This window comes from Coloeus monedula (assembly GCF_965178545.1).
Source record: "Coloeus monedula genome assembly, chromosome: Z".
In the NCBI taxonomy this organism is placed as follows: domain Eukaryota; kingdom Metazoa; phylum Chordata; class Aves; order Passeriformes; family Corvidae; genus Coloeus; species Coloeus monedula.
Genome location: NC_138822.1, coordinates 34,354,747 through 34,380,984, shown reverse-complemented (window position 1 = coordinate 34,380,984; position 26,238 = coordinate 34,354,747). Strand labels below are relative to the sequence as shown.

The following is a 26,238-nucleotide window of genomic DNA, read 5'->3' as shown; positions in this document are numbered from 1 at the left end:
GCAGGTTGGGGTTTTTTTCTCATTGCACTACTCCTGCAGGGAATTGTTTTTAATGGAACAGTGCATGTGTAGGTCTAGTTTATTGCACAGTGAGTTACGTTCATGTGGAGAGAATCCATTTGTTTCCTTAAACTCTCCACGATGAAGGAAATTCAAGACACAGACTGTGGGTTTCAGTGCGAGCAGCAAAGAACGAAGAAAAAAAATAGTATTAAAAAGAAGTCTGTGTCATTTTGTTATTGGTGCTGCTTTTCAAGAGTACTTTTGTGAAAGAGGAAAGGGACAGCTATTTACCTCTGGGGAGGAAGAGATGTAGTAGGACTCATTATTAATGAGTATGGTTTGCTTCTTATTTTTAATCCAAAATGCTTGCTTTCTTCATCCTTTTCGGGATTGCTTATTAAGATCTAAAGATTTGTGTTGTCATTGATGTCAAATCATACTTGATATACTTTTTGAATTCTTTGGATGAAGTGAATTTTTGGCATCTTTTATGGCAATGAAACATTTAACATCTGCACTCCCCCCTTTGACTTGTCAAATCATGTGATGTTTTGGCAGGCTTTCTTCTTTCTGAAGTAGTGGCTTATTTTTTTCCTTATTTATTTAGTAAAATAATTAGGAAAAAAATAATGCTCTTATTTTTAATCTGAAGCCTCCGTTTAATTGTATATACACCTTTTCAATTTTTATATCTTTAGATATCCAGTGTAAGATATGAGATTTGTCTCACATTGGAACTACCAATGAATGTGACTGGGGCAATTTTTTCAAGCAGGTATTAACTACAAAATCTGCTAATTAGTTAGTGCATTGTTGATATTGATATTCCTTGAGGTAAAGCATATTGGATTTTATTTTTTTTAACATGTTTTAATACTTTGTAGTTCACAAGAACTTAGAAAATAAATTATTTTGGATGATGACCAAAAGTCTCTACATCATCATCTTTTTATTTTTTTATGCCAAGATGAAACCACTGCTTGGTCACTTTATAGGTCCTGGTGTAAGTAAGTTCTAAATACATTAAGAATTTTCGGTGTGAGTTCTAGTATGGTATCAGTTATATGGCGCATTGAAGTCTTTATGAATTTGTTGTTAATTTCTGTGATTCATTGGTTTTGAAATGATTCCGGCATCTGCTGTTGTTGAAAAGAGAAGATGTCAGCTCTGCACCATACCTTTCTTGAGTAGCTGTCCTAGAGCAGCAGGACAGAATACTGCTCAGGATGGGATCATTCCTGGGTGTTGAAATCTGTCTTTGCAGAACATGTATCCAGGCCCCTGAGTAGCAAAGGAAAGTGTGTGGCTGTGTGTGAGACAAAGGTTCTGTTCTAACTCCGTGGGGTGATGTGTTGGAAAAGGTCCGTGGACTCCGGCGGGAGGAGGAAGAAAATGCAGCCCAGCCAATATGATTGATAAAAGCAAGCTCTGTTTATTAGCAATCCAGAGGCACTTATATAGTATACCAGCTTGTTAACTCTTAATTGGCTTAAACCTATCCAAGCGCATTTCTTCTTCTACATAATTAGACTACATTGGCAAGCTTCTACTTGTTATGTTATGATTAAAGAATTCAGAGTTCACCCTCCCCTCTCTGGGTCTTACCTGCACAGCTGCAAATCCTCACACTCCCTTTTTGTTCCCAGGCCTGTTTCTCACACAGGGATTTTCTCATGGAGACGGTTTCTCACACTAACCTTTGCTTGCAGGCCTATTGCTTGTACAGTTCTTTTATTGATCCCATAATTCTATCAATGATCCATGTCCCTGATCCTCTAACCATTTCCCAACAGTGATGTATACAGGTGTTTCTTAAAAGTCATATTAAAAATACATGATTTTGTCTAAAACCAAAGACCTTTATAGTACTATTAGGCTGCATTTTCCTTAGCCAGTGACTACAATTTGGAAATTAATAAAGCAGGTATAATCACTGCTTTTAATATTATGGACTTTACTGAGAAAAGTATTGACTTTTTATTCTCTCTGAGATACTGCAGTGACCATAAATGAGATCTGCATCATGCATTCTCATTCCCTAATGCCCACAGCTGACAAAATAGTTGGAGTTTGTGATGCTAGCCTGTGTTTGACAATGACATGGCTTGTGATTTTTATGTATTTATTTATTTTAAATGCATAGGCTTTCATGACTATGAAAGAGTGTGACTATCTAATTTTGTTTCAACATATCCAAGCAGAACAGCATCAGGTGCTTTGTTCTGTTACTAGTAAGCTAATGTACATTGTACTAGTTTGGAGAAGTCCTTTCAGTGAGGTAGTGTAGGTAAATGAAATAAGCATCAAAGATACTGTTAAAAGTTGTTAAAGATTTTAAATTAATGATGCTTAATTTGATAATTGGGTTCAGCTTTGTTAGCACTATCCCATTTCTTGTTTCTGCCTGACAGGGTAGTTTGTTAGTCAAAAACTGCCTCCAGAAATACATGTTGCACTTTCTTTCCATTTACTAAACTTTTGAGAGGTAAGGCTGCTTGCTTTTGTTTTCTTCTCTTACTTGAAACATAAGCTAGTGTCTAAAATGCAATAGTACTTTATCATTGTAGTTCCTTTTAGTGTTGTAGCTAGTGTTTCTCGTTTTCATGCTTTACTTTGAAAGGCTTTCTTCCCTCTGAAAATATCCTGTATTAGTTGTATTTTTTACCTGTAGTCTTCAACAGCTTACCATCTGCAGGTATGTGTCATACAGAATGCTTAAAAAATGAACAGGCTTTAAAAAATATGTATGACTATTAAAATGTTTTTTTTTAAATCATTGTCAGTTGAAAAGACATGAATGCTCTACAAATACAGAATAAAAATAAGCTTTCAGTGGCTATGAAGTGTCCTTGTGGTTGGAGTTCCATTTCAAAATTGAACTCTCTGTCAAATGAGTGTATTATAGTACAAAAAGAGGAATGTTTTGAAATTATCAATGAAAATGCTTTTTTTTTTTTTTTTTAACTAAGAGTTAGGGCTGAAAAATTAATGAGGCTTTTAAAATGAATAAGTAATATTTCGGATGTTTTATTTCTATTAGCCACAAGTTTATTTTTCATGTATTTCGCCTACAGTTGGTTGTCAATCAAAACAATACTTCTTTTTTCTCACAGATGCTATGCATACCCATATTTTGGAAATTTAAGGATCAGTATATATACTGATTTGGCTAAATCTAGTTTTTAGGGACAGATGGCTGATTTAAACAGGTGTCACTTTCATTTCTTGTGCCTTGTGTTGAAACTTCCAGAGGTTTACAAAAGAGCTTCCTAAAGCAGATGGTGATCTCCACTTCCGTGATTAGAAAAATATACTTTTGTAGGATATTATTTTCCCACTGACTAGGTGTATTTTAATAATTTGATGTGTCATATTATGCTTTAATGAGTTCATACTTTAATAATTAAAATGCCATTGCAGAGTTTGAAGTGTTTAATATGTAATACAATAATTTAAAAATTTCTTTTCTCATTGGACTTAAAGGAGATGTGATTATTTTGGTGTGAAATTCAGCAGTTTGAGTGTGTGGATAGCTGTAGACCTAATAATTGTTATTCTTGCAAGATCAAGAGCAGATATATTGCTTGGTGTAACATTCTGTTTCACTGTCTTTTTTACTTAAATATTACTTCACTTTAGAATATTTTTTAATAACAATGAATTACTATTAAGGACACAGGATTCATTTCAAACTTATGTATGTTTAACTTCTTTTTTTCTGGCACCCTGCTGTATTAGCACATCTGCAGTTTTCTTTTAAAATTTTTTATTTAAAACTTAAAAGATTTTAATAAGAAATAATGAAATTGGTCTTCTAATAATTTTTTGTCATTTTGTTTCTAAGGATTCCTTTTTTCTTTTTTTTATGTTGACTTTTTTATCGCAATGACTGGTGTTTATTGTTAGTTGTTTTCTTTCTAGCAGATGCACCAGAGGGTGCTATGCTATTTGAAATACAAAAAAGAAAGAAAATCCTAAAAGTTTGTTCATTGAAATGCATTGATAATGCATATGGGACTTGAATAAATGTTACTGAAATTTTCACACCTTTTTTTTTTTTGTGCAATGCAATATAACAAACTTGCTGTTTTGACAATATTATGTTAAAAATCATAGAGGAAATTGGCTGTTCTGTATCTGGTTATGTCTGTGGGTGTAGATACACACACTTAAAATGCAGTTTCTGTTCATCAAAAGAAAACAAATATTTATATGTGAATTATGTCTGTATCACATATAGCTGAAACTATATAAGCTATATACTTATTGAAGTACTACATTAACTTATCTGAGATACACATGCATTTTGGAGTGATCTTATTGCATGTTATATTTTTCATGTATAAGTCTTTATTCACATTTTATATAGCTTATTTGCTCATATGTGAACACTTCTTAAAAAATGCACGGCGGTATATAGAATTTTTTTCCTTTCTCACTGAAGCTCTTCCTAGATGAAACTGAGATTGCAGCATACCCATGTACTGATGAATTGCAAAAAGGACAGGATATTTTTCTCCATCAATCATTAGTTCTGGGAAAGAAAGCCACCAGCTCCCTCCTCAATATCCCCCTCAAAAAAAAAGAAAGAAGAAAGAAGAACCCAAACCAGCCCCAGTCTCTACATATTTATAAGTACTATTATGTTTTATTTTAAAAAATTCTCTGGTTATATGAACCTGTCAGGTTAGAAATTAATTGTAATAACTTCTGTAGTTTAGTAATATCTATTTTTTTATCATACCCCATAAGATTAATAAGGCAATATTTTTTTTCTGTGTGTAGGTGGTTAATGGAGTCTAGTTTAGTTAATTTCCCTTTGGAAACATGAGAAAATATGCAGGCTGTGTCTAGGGTTGTACACCTTAAATTGCTTGGTTTTACACACTGTTGCAAACAGTTTAATTGTTCTACCTGTTCCACTATGGCAAGTTGTTTGTTTAGTTAGGAACTTCAGTTTTAGTGTCCTAAAATCGAGAGGTAGTGGATGGAATATATTGTAAATTCTATTTGATAAGGAAATTTCGCGTTTTACAATATAAATTTTAGTAAGACTAGGTTAATTTCTAGCAATTCAGATTTCCTGTTTGAGTATCTAATTTATTTCTAACCTGTCTTCTTTAAATTCTTGCATGACATTCATAGCAATGCTATGAGAATGCCAAATATTGTATATGAATAACTGAATTTGAGTGTACTTGTAGCATTTATAACTTCATTCAATCATCAAAGAGAGGAAAGCACATTTTTTAAAGGTCATTTCATTTGCCCATAGACTCAGTATGTTCAGTACATCTCAGCTTCTTAGACCATCTCTGAGTAAACAGAGAACTGTGAAATAAATATATTTAGTTCTTTCATTTTCTTCTTATTGAAGACTGATTTCAAGTAAGTTTATAAGGTCTTTAAGGCAAGAACCATATATTTAGATTTTGTTCAGGCTTTGGATGCTGCTGCTACAACTAATGACTCAAAGCTGTGTTTACTGTTTATGTACCAAGTAAATGGATTCTCTCTTCTGTTTTACTTTCTCATTATATTTAATCCAACTGTGCTTTCTCTTACATACCACCTCAGGGATGTTTTCTAAACAGAAAATGAGTATAGTTAAATCATGAAACATTTCAAAGTAGAAATAGAAACAAGCAAGTCTGTTAAAAGGTGAAGTATGTCACTTTGCAGGTGCCATCGAGTCAGATTATTCTACCTCAGTTAAGGTGTTCTGGGGTTTTTGTGGTTTTTTGTCTGATTACTTTTTTATTTGCTGTTAACTATACTTTTCTTACAAAGAACTTTAGAAGTATAATAGGATTCTGTGACAGAACTTCTTACAAGGCAGTTATTAAGATTACAAATAGCTATTTATTTATTCAAAAATTCATTTTTGGCTCCAGTGAGCTAGTTCACGTCTGCTGAATTTTCAGGTGATTCTTTAATACCTTAGGTCTGATTTTTCTTTCCCCCTCCCCAAGAATGCCTAAATGTGGGGTGGGAAGAAGGGAGACCAGTCTTGCTTATGTATCTCTCTTAATCTGACAATGATATTGGATGTTTATTGAATTTTTGAGCTGTTTTCTTTCTAGTGGGTTAGATGACCAGGACTGTCAGTTTGTACTATTGTCTTTCGGTGTGATCTGCAGACTGCAGATTATCCACAAAGCATTTTAAAATGTTGCTGTTGTACTGTGTAGCCTCATCTTAACAAAATTAGAGTCTTATCACCTGAGCTTTTTCTTCCTTGCATCATGGTAGCATTCTGCACTGCAAAGGGCCGGGAGTGAAGTTAACAGTGAAAGTAACAGAGTTGAATGGTAAAACGATAACTAGCATTTTCTGAGGAGGACGAAATCTATTCATTATTGGTAGGGGAAAGCAAAAATAACAAAATAACTGTAGTTCTCATGCCATTGGAAGCAGTGGCCAGTGTCAGGATTTCTGGCTTACATGAAATGTCTCATAAATTTGAAGACTTATTTTCTATTTAACTGCTGCAAAAAGTATTCAGGATTCTCCATTTAGAATCCTAACTGTTTTGTTTTCACGGTAAGATGTCTGCTGTATACTTACCTCTTTATTGTTCTGTGGCTTGAGAGTAGACACAAGAGTTACAGATTTAATGAAGGAGGAATATTTCCTACCTCACATTTTTGCTGATGAGATGCACATTGTAGTTCTTCTATTTGGAAGGACATGAGGCTATACACAAAGGATTGTTAATTTGTCTTTCTAGTTAAGGTTTTATATATTGTGTTTATTATTGGAAGTAAGTGTTAATTACTTTGTATCTCAGAGAATTTAGAAGATACAATAAAGAATTAACCTTGCCTTAGAACTACTTTAATTAAAATACCAGTCTTCCTTTTCAGTGTTTTTAAGAAAAATAGTTGCTCTATAATCACCATTTAAAAACTAAGTTTTCTCAAAATTTCAGATTGAAAAATCTAGAATAATTTAATGATCAGATGACATGCATTTTACAGTTAAGTTATAGAAAGTTATTGTTTAGACATATATAGTTCAATGGACTATTACAATAATTTATAAAAATACATGATTGATGAAAACTATTTAGATTACTTTTGCAGGGAAGTCCAGCTGTTTTCAAAGTTACATTAGCCGTGGATAGTGAGGAGCAGTTGAGCCACCTGTGTAGTAGCTGATTTATCAAACTGACTGTTAGCCATGAGGTGAGTTGACACACTGTGGTAGCTAAGATCATGTCAACATATGTGTTTGTGTTTAGCATTTAGTTTGCTCCTATTTTGTTTTGTTCACTCTGTGTTAAACCACTTCAACTGAGTTGCAATTCACAAAGGATTTGATAAATAGCTCTTCCTTTTTCATTATATTGTTTTCCTGTCAGCTTTAGTAAATGAAAAAATGTAGAATCCAGTATGTTTTTAATTCCTCAGAGTTGATTCTGGGTAATAGTAATAGCAACTCCCTGTAACTTCTAGGAATATTATTCGTTGGACTTTCTGAAAGGCATGGAAGCTCTTCTTTGAGCTATATCATCCTTGTTTTAGACAGTAAAACATGCTTAGTGTTAAGTCATAGATTTAAAGTTTAATATAATTATTATTTAATAAGTGGAGGTAAGTAGGGACAGAAACATGGCTTCAATCCCTTATTTTGTGGAAATACTTTTGAGCTCCAAGTCTGGGTTTTGAAGTGAGGGAAGAGTGAATTAATTAAGATAAAAACACAGCTCTTGATGTCATTGTCTCTTTTCAGGTGCTTTCTGACTGAAGGTTGTCCTGAGTTGCTCTGGTTTTCTCCAACTCTGAAACTCCTTTCTAGTGTAAGGAGCACAGTCCTGAGAGGGTATTTCATGGAACACTAGTGGGCAAGTAAATGTGTAGAGATTTCAGTAAGCTTGGTCTGTAGTGGTGTGGAGATGAGAAATGCTTAGGGTTTTGCAAACCTTAGGCTAGTTCACAGAATTTAGGTTTTGTCCTAGCAAACTTATTTCACACCGAGGAAAGATTTATTTGCAGTAAACTCAGAATTAGAGATGGTTCTACAAAGCAATAGCATAATTTATCATGCAAGTAGTGATTCTGTCTTATGAAACAGACCTTCCAGTGTTTTAAAAGTTGTGGGTTTATGCTGATTCAGTTGTATCTGTTTGGTTTGGTGGTTTTTTTAATGCTGTTGTTTCAGGTCATTCAGATGGTCAGTTGTCAAACAGTATAACCTTATGAACTTGTGTGGTCTGGGATATCCAGATTTTATGTTACTGTCTTAAATCCATGTGGAGGCAGGTCCTACTAAGGTTTAAATTTCAGATATTAAAATTTTCTGCGGTGATCTTGATATGAGCCACTTAGTCAAATTTCCTGTCTTTAATAGGGCTTGGAGGTGTTCAGTATCTTCACTGCTTGTCCTACATTAGTATTTATTTCTCCTTATTGAATTCTGAAGAAACTGACATTACTCGAATTCAGGGAAGAGCTGGACACAGGAGCATGATTTCAGTGCAGTGACCAACTTCCATGACCTGATGAGGATAGAGTCTTCCTGTGGTCTCAAATCACAGGTTACGAGTTTGTTTGTCACAAACATATTTCAGGCAACTGAGATGAAGAGGAGTTTTAGGATTACTTTGCATGTGAAATACTGCCACATAAGGGTTCCCACTGTTTGATTTCAGATGAAATACTAGGTTATTTGGCTAAGACTTGTAACAACTCAGTGCTGTAAGTCTCAGCAGCTTTTAATGGCTTGTGTCCTTAGCACAGTTGTAAGTCTGAGATACTCAAAAGTTCTTGTGTCAGCATAGTTGTGTTTTCAGTTACATGCTGTGATCCAAGGATGGTAACTCGTCAGACACAGCTGAATTTCTTGAAAGCTCAATGTAGCAGACTGACCATCTGCAGCCTACTGAAAAAAAGGTTAAGCTAGAGCCAGCAGTTCATTTTTTTTTCCTGTACTTGAAAATAATTAATATTTTGAAAAAATACAAGCATTTTCTTTTATACAAGCATTTTTCATTTTATAAAATGGGAAAAGATACAATGTCCAAGTCAGAAAAACAGATCTTGCAGACAGGAAAACAGAAGTTATGTTTTTGTCATCTGTGATAAAGCGGTGTACCTGTGTGTAAGTTTTGGTCAGAAATGCTTTAGTACTTGTCCCAGAGTTTGTAGTATAAGAAGGGGAAAGTTACAGGTTGTAGCCATTAAAAATGGCTTGAAGATGTAATTGGCTATTAATAGTGGGAATTGGGATGTTGGTTCATAATATGCTAAAACCTCTAATAAAATTACCCATGTCATCTCCATAAAACAAACTGCATGGTCACAAGTATAACTTGTTACATAGATATGCTTCTGACCTCCCAGTGATCTATTCTCCTTGGCTAATATTTAGATTTTGTTTTTAAAAATATGTTCATTCTGTATGAACATATATACTGATTCAAAAGCCTTTTATCTACTCTAATTACAGCATTTAACTTGCTAGTATAGAAATGGTTAAATTTACCATAATGATGCCAGAATGATTTTTCTTCGGTATTTCCTTCATATATATGTATTTGTAGCTCTCTATACTATTGTTGTATAGTTATATAGTTCCTAGGTAGAGCCAGTACTCTTCCCTACCCTGATAGGCAGAAAGACAAAACACATTCTAGAGGCTCCAAGCCCCAGGGGTCCAAGGCCCCTATCCTGTCTTGGTTCTCCGTGGAAACCAAGGTTGAAAACAGCTCTTTGAGATACATTTTCATAAACAAAGTTTAGTTCCTATCTAAGGTGGGGGCAGGGGGGGAATTAATAAAAGGGTAGAACCAGGAGGAATTACTTCATCGCTTGTACTTGGGGATTCTTTTCAATTATTTGCTAATTTGCTAAACTTATAAAACTGTGTTCACCCTATGCAGTGTGGGCATTTCTCCATACCTGCCCCTTAGAGGCCTGCAATAAAGACCAGCCATTATATTACTTCCTATACTATTATTGTCTCAAAAGTGTGTTGCTTATTTCTAGATCTTTAAAGCACTAATTAAACCAAAGGAACAGGAGATGCTTAGGGTACTCAGTGCAGTAGGCATGCAGTTTGTGGTTGGTTTGTATTTGGTTGATTGTTCGGGGTTTTTTTCCCTTGAAAAGTGAAAGAAATGTGGCAGATAATTTCGTAGGAATAGGAGTCATCTAGCAGGACATTTTATTTTAATCTAGGTGGTTCAACCTTGTCAAATAGAGTTACTTGTTTTAGGGCAAAGGGTAAAACTGGTGGTTTTCACATCACTGACTGGTATGTCATTTCTGTATTGAGCATATTTTCTCAAATAATCTGTTAACCATCCTTCACAGGGTGTTAGAAAGCTTATCTTTTTTTACAGCAAATATGCAGATTACTTATTATAAATACAGTTGTCTTAGTGAAATCTAGAACAAAGCGGTCACTGAAAAAAATACTCTTTTAACCTACTTCTACAATAATCTACTGGCCAAAAGGGTATGCCAGTCCTGTGAAGCTCTCTAGGGCTTCACAGACCTGTAGCTGTTAGTCTGCATACTGGGAACAGAGTGGCTGGGACTACAGGCTGGATGAGGCCATGAGGTCCATGGTGGGCAGGGAGCTGAACATGTGCTAGCAGTGTCCCTTCGCTGTAAGGAAGATTAAAAATGTGTCTCTTGGGCTGTATGAACATAGTTATAGGCAGGAAATTGAGAGAAATCTTTATCCAGCTCTCTTTTGTATTTATTATACAACTTCGTATCATTTCTGCTTTTACCCTCACTCTTCTGTGGTTGAGGTAAAGCTGTTGGTTGGAGTAAGTTCAGCAAAAGGCTACTAAACAGTCAGGAACTAGAGTGCACATATCTGTGAGGAGGCACTGAAGGACATGGACTTGTTCAGTCTTGAGAAGAGAGAGTTTCAGGGGTCCTAACAGCAGCCTTCTCTAGAAGTGCACTTCATATGGAAGTGCATGGTGGAAGGATGAGAGACAATTTAAAAAGTTGAAACAAGAGAGGTTTAGATTGGAGACAAGGAAAACCTTTTTCCCCATGAGGACAGCTCAACAATGCAACTTGGACCAAGTGAGGCTTTGCCATCTCTGTCTTTGTAAATTTTCAAGCTCTGGCTGAATGAAGCCCTGGGGAGCTGGTCTAATGCCAAGACTGAACCTGCTTTGGAAGGGAAGTTGGGCTTGGGAACTCCTGAAATCCAAGCAGCCCAAGCTATACTATGATTTTACTTGTGATTCTTGCTCTACACCAGAAGTTCCTAGACGTGATCTAGTTTGTCTTCTAGTCTTGTTGGCCAGTTAAGTTTCTTAGTGAATCCTTACATTTGAATTTGAATCCTCACATCTGGAGGTAAAAGTGGAGGGATAGAGCTAGAGTCACAAAGTAGTACTTGTGACATATATCACAAAGACCTGGATTGGGTGCCCAAGAGAGGATCTCCTTAACAACGCAGAACTCTTGGGCTCCTCTTTTTCTTCAGTGTGTTACACTTCTGTTATTTTGGTCCAACACTTCATTCTCTGTATTTTTCAAACTTAGGACTGGACATAGACTGAATTTCTCACATTTATTTATACCATACTTTAGAATGAAACCTCGAGACTTCACTGGAGTCCTGCAGAGGCAAAAAAATAAAAGCAGTAAACTGCAGTAGCAGGAAAAGAAATTTTTTAAAGTCTCTTCAGGAGAAGACAATGATGAACAAAAGGTTTTATAAAAGAAGAAAGGACCTTGGTTGAATACCTGGCAAAACCAAACCCCAGTTGCTGATTTCTGTGGACATTTATTTGTGTGCATTTATCAAAGTCTTAATCAGCAGTTTTTAATTCTTTTGTTGCAGCAAAAGAGAAGAATAAATTAAAGAGGAAGAACTGCAAACAATGTTTTTTATTGGAAATTATTTAGAATAATAAAATAAACTGGATAATTTCCTTTCTTTGTTGAAACAAGTTCAGGGGTGTTGATGAATATTCTGCATTTGGCTAACTGCCTGGTGATTTGTAAGTGGTGTTCAATGTACATAACAGCTAGCAATCTGAAGAGGGATTCTTTTTTGTGATGAGGATATCTAAAATATTTTCCTGTAACTTGCCTATATCCCTGTTCATTTTGATAAGAACTGGATTGTGTCCAAAAAAAAGGATTTCAGAAGCAAGGACAATGTTTTTGAGTGTCTGTAAAGAGATGTTTTAAAAAAAAATGCTTTATCATATAGCTGCAAATATAAAATTAATAGCAATTATAGAGATCAAGAACGAGGATCTAAGGAAGTGTGTATTGCAGTAACTGGTAATTGGTGAAATCAGAAAAAATAGTTTGATAATCAATGCTTCTGTTGACTGAAGTGGTTCTCTTTGGGGGTCTTTTGTTTGTTTTGGCTGGAGTTTATCATGGTGGGACATTCATATCCATAGCTAAATTAATGTACTTTGATTTCTCTTACTCTTGCTTAGCACTGCTTGAGGGAAAGCAAAAACATATGTATACATTACTAATTATGATTAATGTAGTCTTGATAATCATGGCAGTATTAGAAAGTAATCCCTTTGTTTAAATGCAGATGTTTCATAGCAGCTAATAACCTGAGTTGAATCGAATGATTAAGGCCTGGATAAGCAAATACATTATTTAGAACTTGTGGTTTTTATTTTATTAATAATTTGTCAAACTTACCTCTATCAAATTTGAGAATTTAAGTTAAAGAGGGATGTAGGATTTCCATAAAGTGTTTCCAGTGAATTTTTTCCAAGAAAAAATCCTTCTTCTGATTGAACTGAATATGTGAATGCACAGTGAAACTCAAAGTGCCCTAAAAGATATAACACCATAACATAGTCAGTACCTTTTTCAAGTACCTCTATTGTATTGTGCTTTTCTTTTAGAATGTTCCTGTCAAGTCCTGCCTGACTTTTCAAAATCAGTGATTAAAATGAATATCAAGAAATTCAAGTGGTAGAAATCTTGCTGGGCAGAATAAAGAGCTGCAATAAGGAAAACAAGTGAAATAAACTTGAGCATATCTCAAAAATTATATAATTAGTGTTCAGTGTTGGTGTTGTACTTGTCATAGTTTAGATTTCTATGTTTCCATATTATGAATGAGATAGCTAATGGTATCTGTTTGATATTATTTTTACTGTTACTTGGCAATTATGGAAGAACAATGAAATGGTATGTTATATAGTCATATGTCTTTATCTTAAGACTTAGAAATCAAATTCAGTTTCTGCTATACATGACATAAATCTTGAATAAATATTGTTGCTGAACGTTCTTTATATTGAATTGGTGTTTTATTCTCTATAGGTGCAGTAGGTTGGGACCTAATAAAAAAAATTACCAAATAATTATAAAAATCAGTCACCATTACCTTTTGTCAAACCATCTTTTGAAAGTAATATGACTTAAACGTTCTGGGCATCGAGCTTTTTGTCTGGTTATATGAAGATTTCTGTTAGGAATGTCTTATAACCTTAGAAGCCAGAAAACAAATAAACAAACATGCTTTGGATCCAATAGTGCAATTTTCAGTATTCAATTTGTATTAGAAGTACAATTACTGTGAACATAGAGATTAGTTAAGTATTCACTGTTATACAGTACCAGCTTAATTAATGACATTCTTTCCTCTTTTTTTTATAATGAATGAATTTCCTTTAAATTTTTACTTTTTTATTATTTTTTATTTGCATTTCTGTGTGCTAGTATGTTTTTCATTATTCTTTATTTCACTTGGGTTTTACATTGTTCTTAATTTTTTTTTAACTCAGAGTTTTTTTGAGGGCAAAAAAGCCATGCTAGATAAACCTAGCTAATAAGAATTATTATGTGTGTTTTCATTTTACATTTTCATGTTTTCAAATGCTTTCTACAGTCAGTCTTAGCTAAGTGCTTAGAGAACTGTTTCTTTGAGAGAAGGGCAGTGGTAAGTAAAGAGGATTTAATAATTTTTGGATATTATTTATAAATAAATGCCTGTAAACTGAAAATATAAGTTTAAGTGGTTTGTTCTAAGAAACACATGGAATAAAAATAAAATATTGGTATCTATCCAGGAAATACAAGCTGTGGCTTGTTCAAATCACTATCTTTTCAGGTGCTCAGTACTGTTAGGTTGGAAAAGCAGAACTGAATGTTCTGTTGGAACTGAGTATCTTTTACAGTGAGGTCAACAAAAAGCTGTGTGGGGGATTTTTTTATGTGTTTGGCTTACAGAATTTTTTTGGTTTAATTTTTGTGTATGAATTTGTATGTATTTTAAATGTAAAAATATATTTCATTTCATGTGACATCAAAAACAACACCAGTAGTAACAATGTCTTGTCAATAAATACGTGCTTGTGAAAGCTAATGTATTGGGAAAGGTCACACAGGAAGGCAAACAAAGTTATAATTAATATCTTAAATAATGTTGTCAAGTGTAATAGTAAATTTCAAGCATGTTTGGTAAAATAGTATTTTTGGAGTGAGAGATTTTTTTGCCATTGCTTTCAATGTAATGCATTTCTTGTGTATTTCCTGTAGAATTGCTGGTGCTGATTTTGCTCTTAAATTGAGTATAAATTTCTTAAATAAAAAAAGAACATGGTAAACATAGTGAAATATTAGTTGCCTTGTTACAGTTACACTATTTCAAATACATGTTTACAAAGCAAAGTGGTAGATTTCTAAAAAGATACTTAAAATTCAGATGGTGGGGCAGGGTAAAGGATATCTTTAGGACATAAAGCAGTATTTTATAATGAGACAGCTTTCTGTAAATGTGTTTCTAAATTTCTAAGTTTGTAAATGTTCCTTTCTGTCTTCCTTTATGTCAAATTAAAGTATATGCCAGTCTTGAAATTTTTTTTTATGTCAGCATTTTTTCCTTCCTTTGCAGTTTAGAATGTAGTCCTTTCTTGCTACTTCATTATATTATCATTGGTGACAGTGATATCTGCTCTACTTATATTTTGCAATTATTTTTTCAGTACTTTTGTGGTACTCACTTTTGGTTATTAAGCTCTGCACTTCAGTATCCACTGTTTGTCTTTTTTTTTTTTTTTCCTGTTCCTTGTTGGATGCCTGGCTTGCATGTGGTTTAATATTTAACAGTTTACCTGAGATAGTGGGGTGTGACAAGTCTGCTAAGCATCACACTGTGCTGATATATACCCAGTTGGTTGTAGGGATAACCTACAGGTGCCAAGATCGACTTTCAGGGCCTGCCTGATTTTTTTATTTGCCAGCAGTCACTTTGCTTTAATGTTTGCTAATCTCTAGCTTTCTCTTGGGATCCTTTAGCCTCCTTCATGGCAGTGTATACAAAATAGACACTAAAAATATGGAGGAATGTTCTTTTAGTCAGTTTGACGTAATTGGAAAGAACTTGAATTGAGAAATTCAGAATCTGTTTCTTTTACCAGCTACATGAGAACAGGTAAATCTTCAGACTCTGCGGAAAATAACCCCACTTATTGAGGAGAGGAATGCTTGAAGAATATCTTAAAATAAGATCTTTGGTTATTTGGGGGTTTTGGTGCTAGGGGTATATTTGTTGTTGTTTCAGGGAACTCAGGGGAGCAGTTGTGCATGTATTTGGTCTGGTCTAATTTTGGTGGTAGTGAATTATATCCTAAGAATAGGATTCTAGAATTATGTGAGAAACATTACCTTCTTAAGTCATCTTACTAATGCGGGATTTTTTCTTAGAGCTGAGGGAACGTTCAGCTTGCACCCCTTCTTTGAATGGCCAGTTTACAAGTGAGTTACCTTCTGTAGCAAAGGATGAAGGAATCTAGGGCTCCTCCTTAAGCTAGTTATGGTGAGATTCTGGTCAAATTTCTTTTACTAAACTGTCAGTGAAGACAACCAGAGTGTCTCACCAGATTGAAAAAATCAAGGCCCTATTCTGTTTTGGGTAAAGAAACACTGATGTCTACAAAATTATTTTGCTTCAGTAACATTAAAGTAAATATACTTACAGAAGAACATTTAAGGAAAAATGGTAGAGGGACATAGCTTTGTATCTGTTCTCTTTGTCAAAGTCCTCCTTGTCTCTAATAAATTCTTGGGCAACACAGAAGTACTTAACAAAATGTTGACTGCAGAACTTAATTCAGATAATCAATACCTACTTTTTACTTCTAAACCTGTAGGTAGTTTTACAGCATAATGTGCCTCTATTACACTTTTAGCTATATCTAGTTGTTGGTGTTGTCCAAGCAGCCTGTCATCTTTAAGGTCATGATGACTAGGGTAATGTATTACAGTGATCTTTTTTTTATAAAATCATAAAAGTAAACTAGCAGTGGTGGTTATACACAGCAATTCTTTAGATTTATGGATTTGACTGTGGAAGTCGGTGGAATGTGTTTCATTCTGGCATTTTGTTGTGGGCTCTACTTGATTAGTGGCTATCAACTGTTCTAGGCTAAGTCCCTCAAGTACAGGGGGTAAGGCAAGTTTTTTGTTTGAGTGTTACACAGACAGAGGTGAAAAGTTCAGTTTTGCCTTTGAAAAAGATTTTGCAAACTTTCAAGTTATGGAAAAGAAGCAAAGTTGTAGTTGGAAGAGTTTGAATTCGTTAATGCATTCTGCTGATATTTGCTGTTTTACCCCCAACCCTCCGAGATTTTTGTCTTCAGAACATGCTTCATATTTGTTATTGTTTTCAAGGTTCCCCTAAAAACATCAGCCACTAAGTAGTACAAAGCATTTTGAAAAGGATAAACCCTAACATTTCCTTACCTGACTCTGGAGTCCATTTTGTGGCACTGTCTGTTACAGCTGTTGTCTAGATAATGAATCTAAACATTTCCAATAACTTTTGGAACAGTGCATGAGTTTCTTAAATTTGTACGCTTAGGGAAACAAAGTTGGTTTGGTTTTTTTGCTGATATGCCTGTCCATCTTATTCAAAAGAGGATTAGAAGTTTCAGAAAAACATACTAATAATACAAATAATTAGCTTGAAAAGGTAAGCAAAAATAGGTGCTACCACTGAAGAAGAGGCATTTGCAACTTATTTTGCACTCCCAGCATTCTGGAGAGTCAGGCAGGAAACACTCACAATCCATGCTACAGTGTTGTACAGATCCATTTAAAGGACCAAGCTGAAGGAAATGCAGTTGTCTTAACTCTGGTGCCATAGAACAACTTGTTCTTTGGTGCAGAGTAGAACAGCCTCAGATTATTAGAAAGAAAAGCCATAATAATAAGCTCTTTTGCATGTCATTTCTTAGCCATTCTTCAGCAGATTTACAAAAATATTGCTGAAAGAAATTAATCTGCAGAGATTTACATAGATGTCTAATACGTAGAATGTGTTAAGGTGACAAAGACACAAAGAACTCACTTGAAATCTGCTTAGAGGTTTGTTGGACGTCTTTTGATATAGATTATAAATAAAAGTTATTCTGGCATTTTAGAGTTAATTAAGTTTTTTTTTCCTTGAAGTCCCTCTTTTATGGTCTAGAGTATGAAAATTGTATGAAAATATATTGTTCTGTCAAAAGTTTATTATAAAATATCTTTGCAGAGCATGTTGAGCAACTCCATTATACTAGCTGGTTAGTATGTGAAGGTTAAACTTTGAAGGGGTTTGGACTTTACTGATTTTAATTTTGCTAATTTAAATTATGGATTAGAGGAAATAGTGCTGTCTGCTTTGTTGTAGCATGCAGTATATGTCAGATATATTGCTTCTGTGTAATTTTTTGGGGTCTGTGTTTGTTTACAGTATTCAAATCTGTCATTGTAACATTTTTTAAGGGTATGCCTGGAATTGGGGTTGACTAAGGAGAATGTTAATGTATTTAAATAAACTGGTTGAAGCCATAGGAGAAGGCCTGTGGTGTTTTCAAGACTTCTCAGCCTGAAAGTGCCGCATAACCCTTTTAGGTTGCATAGCAACAGGCTCCTAGCAACAATAATAGATTGAATTTCCAATAGTGACCAGGCCGGATGTAATAATAAAGTAAGAGTACAAACAGTTGTCATGGTTTTCTTTTCACAGTAAACTAGTGTTGAATTTAGGGAGATTCTGTTTCTCAAAGTGGTGCACCTCTTTGCAAAATGAAAGTAATATTGAAAATTGTGGTACCAAAACGCTGACAAAGCTGCTTATAATGAATGACTTTGATGTCTAGTAGTTTGGAACATTGGGGAAAACAAAGAAACATTGAATTAGTTGTTAAGGAAAAAGAGTATTTAGTAATCACTTTAAATTGCTTTTAAATCTCAACTTCTTTTATAAATTGACCTGTACTGGATCTTCATAGAAACCCCTAGCTGTACCAAAATACATGTTGTTCAGAAAAGTTTGGAAATATCTTGTCAGTATACTGTTAAAAAGGGTAATGAATAAAACTGAGTAACAGATTTGTTTTATGTCAATAATCTGTCAGTATTTCATATTTTCCAGACCTATTACGTGTGAAAGGTAGAAATACATGGATAAGGAATTGACTTGGAATAAGAGACAGAAATCACCTCATGAAATAGTAACAGTTGTAATTCTGGATGATTACATTTCAGTTTAAATGTTTTGACCTGGCTAGCAGTTGAAAATTGTAACACTGGTTGTTAAATAAAGGTGTAGATTGACACTAGATTAACACCTCTTTTCAGTTCCTGTATCTGTTTCTGGGATGGTGTTGAAGAGTCAGTATAGTAAAGGCCGGTTACCTTAACAAAAAGCCCAAATTGGTTATTTTTAATCTGCTATATTCCATTAAGATGGCACCCCTTGTTTTCTGAATAGATGCTCTAAGACTGCTCTAAGAGTACAAAACTTTCATCTTCAGTTACTGATAAGAGGGGCAACTCTAGGGGCTGCGCAGTATTGAAGGAAAAGAAGTTATTTGGAAGTTACGGATGTGACTTGAGATGTTTCACTGGATTTTGATGTTTCAGTATGTTCAGATGTTTATCAGTAGTGTTTTATTGCAGGAATTTTAAAAATTGAATTCTGAAAAAAGCTTTTCAGTGGACCTTTTAGGTCTGACTACATATGGTATTTTCCATTTTAACTCTTAATCTCAACATTTTGATATAATCACAGAATATTAAGGGATTTGAGGGGACCTTAAAGACTGTCTAGTTCCAACTCCCCTGCCATGGGCAGGGACACCTCCCAGTAGACCAGGTTGCTTAAGGCCTTGTCCAACCTGGCCTTGAACATTGCCAGGGTTGGGGCATGCACAACTCTTTGGGCAACCTGTGCCAGTGTCTCATCAAACTCACAGTAAAGAATTTCTTACTAAGTTTTTCCTCATTTGTCATTAGATTTCTCATGGTGAAGGGTCTTAGTATGGTGACAGAGATATTTTGGATATATTCAATGAAACAAGATGCTTTTATTGGATTGTATTAAAAAACAATTTAGTTGAACAATTGTATAGAGTTCTGTTATTTGAATTGTGAGTTAAGCGGTAGTCTGAACAACATTCTGAATTTGTATGATGTTTGTAATTTAGACTATCAACTCATTTAAACTCTTAAATTTTAAATCTTAAAAAATTATTTAGGAGTATAATCTAGTCTAAGTATGACAGCTAAGAAAAAGTGTTTGATTAACGTTTGTGGATTGCTACTAACTTTATGCTTTATAGAGGTATTTATGTGGTAAAGTAACTACTGCCACAGCTGGAGAGCTAGGAGAGTTTGAAAGATTTAGCAGAATTAGAGATTTTTAACTTAGAATAAGGTTAAAAACTGATAATGAAACTATAGCTAGGATATAGAAATAGTATTGTCCCTGCCCTGCTCCATGGGGTCCCGTGTACCCCCACAGATGCACGGGTGGGTTCAGTGCTACAGTCGGTAGCAAAGAGTCCAGAAGGGCATTTGGGTGCGTTCCGGCAGGGGCATTCATTGCTGCTACACTGTTGAAGGTTACAGAGGCAAATACAAACATGATCCCAAAGTTCACAGTTTTGTCCGGGAGCGGGGAAAAGGCAGGACCAGGGAACAGGGACCAGTGGGGAAGCTCTGGGGGGGTGACGAGGGGGTAGAGGCTGACAGCCAACCAGGGAATCCAAACTGGCATAGATTAACAGAACAGAACAAGCATCTCGGGAGGAGCCCTCTTGGCCACCCCGATACAAAGTGGCTCCTGTGGTACGAGGGACTTGTCTTACTGAGAGCTCTCTGTCCCTTGTAATGTATGTTCACCGGCCACCACATATAAAAGAAATTTGAAAATACAGGAACATACCTTTTATAGTGTTCATAGATTGTATTTTTACTAAGAACTGTTTTGTATAGTACAGTTGTGATATTTTCAGAGAAGTCAAAAGCATTTTAACCTTACATTATAACAAATAGTATCTAGTATTTATTATGGCAAATACATATTCTTAAATCATGTAGATTACAATCAGAATTTCTGTAAGAATGTAGTTTACTTTCCAGAAGTGCAGTCACTAACGTTGTTCAGCTCCTGCCCTATCTCCTACATAGCTGAATTTCTATATGTTGTATTAGTGCTTGTTTTTACTTTTAGACCAGACATGTTGCTTAGAATAGTTACTTACTAATATTGTTCTTGTTGGGCACGCCTAAATGACTGGATTTGTGGGTTAAGGCTTCTACTTCATCCAGACCTAATCTATCAGGCTGCTTGCCTCATAATTTAAAAAAAACAAACCCATTTTCCATTCAAATCAAAAGAGCACAGGTTAGATATTTGACACTGTGCCAGATATAATGGAAATCAGTATTTCTTTGCTTCCTGTGCTTTTAGGGGAGTTCAAGTGAAATTTGCATCAGGAAAAGATACTTTTCATTTACAATTTTTGTGAAAGAGAAAAAAATTATTTAACATAATAACTAAAAACTGAGAGGACAGAAAACCTATTGTAGAGTCTTGTAGCATGTAACAATGGAAAATCTTGAGGAACAAAAATGGAAGATGAGCAAAAGAGAAAATAAAATACTTCAGATTTTATTTACTTCTTTTTAACTGTAAGAATATGTAATTTTAGGAAATTCATTCAAGTGTTTGGAAATGTAAAAAGAAAGACTGGGAGGAAGTAGGTCTCTGAAGTTTAAAAGACAATAGAGAATAAGAAGTTTGGCAAAAAAATCTGTGTAGTCTGTTGGGCTGTACATTTATCCTCCTACTGAATTGCCATGAAATGTAATATGTTGTGGCATGGCATTGTGTGTTTACTCCTATTTTTTTTTAATTAGTGCTGTTGATATGCAAAATTATTTTCAGAATTTTCCATTTCATATAAACATATTATATTCTCATGTTGATTTATTGTAACAATTACACTACAGTTTAGTGTAAGAAGTCAAAACAATTATTTTTTTGTTTAGTGTCTGTAAGTTGAAAAGCATAGTTTGGAATAATTGACCAGACACCAATTCTGAAACAAATGTCTCATCTGCTTTCTGTTTATATTTTGTAGTGATGTCTTCCTTTTCTCAATACGCTAACTATGACTAAAATAACAAATACAAACAATAATGTTGGTTTATGTAGTGTTACTGAAATGCCATATAAAATTACATGTTTAAAAATGCAGAGTTTTTTAATGGGTAAAGAAAGAGGCTTAAGTAGTGAATGGTTCCAAGCAAAAAGCTCTATTAGCATTAAAAGTAATTGTTGTGTGGAGGACTACAAGATCTAATTAATTTTTTGGACTTAACTGCTATTTATATGGTACTGGAGCATGTATGATATTCTTCTTGCATGAATATACCCATGTACAATATTCACTGTTTGATTGTATATTGTTATTTATGCCACATTTATCTGCCAAGAAGAGTGAAGAATGTCAGTGAGATGTTTTTCTGCTTAATTAAATACTTAACATCCAGCTTAATAGGTCTACATCATGTAAACAGCCTTTAATCAGATATAAGTACAGAATGCTGTTTGTGCATTGGACCTGAATTTGTGTGTTCTCAAATCTTCAAGGGTGTATCTGTCATTTTGATACATCCTTGACGATTTTAAAGTTATTTGTATTGGAGAGGTAGGTGTAGGAAGCTACTGTGCAGTATTCTTATGAATCAGACCTGCTTTTATCTAGAGTGGACAAAGATGTACAAAAATAATCTTTGATGGTGACCTTTTGAAGAGATAGATAGAATTTTCAGGTTATGAGATTTATGTCTGTTTATATGAGAGTTATGTCTTTTTATATTTCTGGAAAGTAGTTCTTCAGAATGCTCTTGTTTTACTTTTTTTTTTTTTACAAAGCTGTCATTATTGGAAAATTCTGAGTTGCCTAAGATTTACAAATTTTGCTAGGTATTTTCCTATGTTTCTGACAATTGAGAATCTTAAGATTTCTGTGGTATTCTGAGAAAAAAATATTCTTTTGCCATTTTTCTTCCAAATGCATTTTATGTTGTAATAAATAGGAGAGTATCTAAATAGTATTGCTAAATATTACATACAGCTTTACCTTTATAGTTTCATGTACTAATTCTTTGTGTTTCATTTGACTCATGTTTTTAATAGAATTTTTGACTTCTGAAAATGCTGACTAAGATCATACAGTCTTGAATGTAGCCCTTGGGGCTGCCTATATTGTATTAGTTATTGATGAGAAAGATGTCATTAAGGACTTCTCTTTTAAGGATTTTACAGATATTGTGTGTGAATTGCTGCCTCTCATGATTTAATTTTTGAAGCATGCTAGAACAAAAAGCCCTGTGTTTGGAACTTGGGTAATTTCTAGGTCTTTGTAGAAGCACAGAAATTTTCTATTACAGTCATTGAAGGTGCTGACCTATAAAGCAAACCTTATTTTAATTTTCTCTTATTTGATCATGGAATATAACTACCAAGGCAAAATCAGTCAGTAACATGAAGTTATTCTTGCCTTGAAATAATATACCATTCAGTTTTTATGTGAACATGAGAATAGTGGTGATACCACCTTACAGTCATTTACCTCATTGAAATAAAATATATTAAGCCTCTAATCATTAGATAAATAATACTGTAATTACTTGAAGTTTCAGTAGCTAGGCCTGTTTTTTCCTTTTCTGTAGAAGACAGTCTCTTTTGAACTTGAAGGTTGCTTTGACACGACAAATGTGACATTAAAATCAGTGTAGTTTCTTTGAATAATTAATTGACATTCCAGTGCTCTTATAAAAGTGGCAAACATAGGACATATCTGGTGCTGTTATTTCAAAATAATATTAATTTATAACTGCAGTAATGCTCGTTGTAAAAACACAGTGTTATAGGTTCGGACGTATGTCAGTTCTTCTAAAAAGTTTCAGTTTCTTAATGTGTTTGACTAGGTTATTTTATCAAAAGTTATGAACATGTTGTAGTGGGTTGAACCTGAGTTGATGGATAGTCTTTTAGACTAATGAGGCTTCTCAAAATTTACGTATTTAAACCACACGGAAAGGTGGGAATTGCCCTTCATTTGAGCTCACCTGCTGGAAGGTGGGGGGGCCTCTGAGCCTCCGGGCCCCGCTCCTGTCCCCCCCCCCCCCTTCCCCAAAACTCCGGCATGGACCCTGGGTCGCTGCGGGGGGCGGAATCTGTTCCAGAGCCGCAGGCAGCTAAAACCAGCCATGGACTGCCACACAGCTAAACCTGTCTGGTGCAGTTTCCTGGGACTGGCAGGTCCCTCTCCTCTCCATATGGAGCCAGCAGAGCCAACGGGCCTCACATTGGGCGCCACTAATTATTTGTGCTGGTTTGGGCAAATTTGCCTTCTCTGAGAGAAGGCAAGTTACGACCATCTCTCCCCCCCACCAGGTTTGGGAAAAAAAAGAATTTTCCTCAAAGGAAAGTGAAAGAGATCAAACTATTTATTTAACAAATGCACAGGAAAAAGATACTAATGGTAAATAATGAAACCTCTTGCTGTAGAGAGAAAACCTGGGAAAATTTCAGAGTCCTTCTGTAGTCTCTCTCTCTCCCCTCCTTGGAGCTGGGATGGGGTAGTGGTCCCACCTCCAGGGCCAAGACCTAAGTGGAAATTCCTCCTGATATATTCTGATGTTGAAACAGTCCAGCAGAGAAAAACAAAAAAAACCCAAAGTCCCAGGAAAACAAAAGTTCAACTCTCCATCTCTCTCTGGAAAAAAAGAAAGCCAAAAAACTGGCTGGAAAGCAAGCAAGCTGAGTGCTTCCCTCCGCTCTCACTCTCCTGCCGCAGCTGAACGCAGAGAGCCGTCTCTATCTCTGTGTGACCTTGAACAAGCTGCAAACTGCTTTCAAAAAGTGCACTTTTCTCTCTCCCCTCTCAGGCTCAGTTTAAAGGCACAAAATTAATTTCTGGACATAGGGTAGCGATATGGGATACATGTCATAAAGTCACCCCAAGACACATGTCAATTGTGCTACGTATTTGAGTTTGGGGGAAGGGGGAAAAGGGTGTTCCCAAATAAATTTACTACTATTGCAGCTTTCTCTGATATTACTGTTTTTAATATCTGAAACAAAACCATTGTAGTGTTGAAAAAATATCTTTTACCAGGTAGTGATGCCTTAAATCTGGAGAGTTTGACTCCCAGCCATGTCTGGCTGCACCCTACAGTTCTTTGCTGCACTTTTTACTTCCATTCTGTATTTCTTCATCAGTACGTGAGACAAATGTGTAATGAAAAAAGGAAGTAGTTTAATTTTGAGCTGACTCAACAAAATATCAAACTATAGTTGTATGACTAAAAACAGTTGTGATGTCACCGTCTTGCATACCCTGCAGTGAGTTTGATCACAAGGGAACAGCTGATCACTGTAAAAAATAAGCTGCTTTCAATTCTCTCTTCGGGGATTATTTAAATATAGAAATGTGTGGAAGGGAGGCTAGAGAATGAAATGTCCAGATAATAACCGAAGATGAGTTCTCTAGATGGAATTTGGGGCAGATCTGGTAGAAAAGGACATGGTAAAGGCCAAGGTACCCCAGGTACATTCTTCACCTTGGTCTTTATTGATAAGATCTGCCTTCAGGAGTTGCAGATACCAGTGGAAAACTTGTGGATCATGGAAGGTTTGCCCTCTGTGGAGGAGTATCAGGTTATGACTATTTAAACGAACAGGACATACAAAAGTCCATTGGTTGAGGGAAAATGCACACAGGAGTGCTGAAGGAGCTGGCCGATGTCACTGAGAGATCATTCTTGATTGTTTGAAAGGTCATGGTGGTCAGGGGAGGTTCCAGGTGTGGGGCTGGGGATATGTGTTTAGCTGCATTTTTGATCTATGCTTCTGTTTGTAGACAATTACCACAGAAATTTAGTTGCTTTATGTATATTCGTACTAAAAATAACTACACTTTCTTCCACATGTCTTACTCCATTTTATTAAACCTTTTTTTTTTTCAAATTAATAGATATCTGTCAAGTGTTCACTTTTGCTTAGGATTGTATTTTCTTTTTTGGTACAATACTGATTAAAAACATACTAGCACTGGATAATTGAGCTATTCAGCTACCAGTTTCAGAAAATTTATTCTGAATGCAACATGATATGATTTTGTTAAAATGCTTTCAGTGCTGTATTGCTATCTGGTTTATTAGATGCTTTAGGATAGTTTAGACTCTGCTAGTAAAAGACTAATGTAAAGAAGTAATTAAAGAATGGAATTGTTCATGATGAGTTGGATTTCATTAATTTAGTCAGTTAAATACCTTAATCAATTAAGCTAAATCTGAACTAAATGCCAGAGCATAGTGATAGTCTAGCTGCTAAAGTAAGTTGCATAGAGCTATTCCTTGCTTTTCATTTGTGCTGGTATGATTAAAAAGATGTCATGTCAACGTTCCTGTGGCTTTGTCACTGCATAACTTACTGTGCGACCTGCTGTTCAGCAATGAGCTTATTCCTCGTGATTTGCTTTTAAATGGGAAATCTAAATTTTGCAGATTATGCAGTTGCTATCATTGTCTATTTGGGAATATTTGAATTAAAATGATTAGGTATTTGGGAATTGCTTTATTGGTCATAAACATTAACCAGATCTTATTTCCATAGGAAATATTTGCCAGGACTCAATTACAGTCAACAGTTACAGTCAACAGTTTCAGTCCTACAAATCTGTGAATAATCCATTTTGTGCTGTATATTGTCATTTCTTTAATACTGGATATTACTGATTCAGAGATGGGAAGGTTGATGGAGAGGATTGAATGGCTGAAGAGGCAAAGAGACATATCAAAGATCATGGAAAGGAGTGGGGGAAAACAGAGTACTGAATGTAAAGATTCTCAGCTCTTAGACAAGGATCTTCACTGCATGGGCCAGGACACCTGACAGTTATTTTGGCTTTTCTTGGCTGGAGGTTAT

At 35.0% G+C, this 26,238-nt stretch overlaps 1 protein-coding gene across 1 annotated transcript in view; it reads left to right on the top strand.

Annotated features, from left to right (window-relative positions):
• Positions 1-26,238, top strand: part of RFX3 (regulatory factor X3) — a 108,186-nt gene that overhangs the window by 773 nt on the left and 81,175 nt on the right. The gene's annotated exons all lie outside the window — the stretch shown is intronic.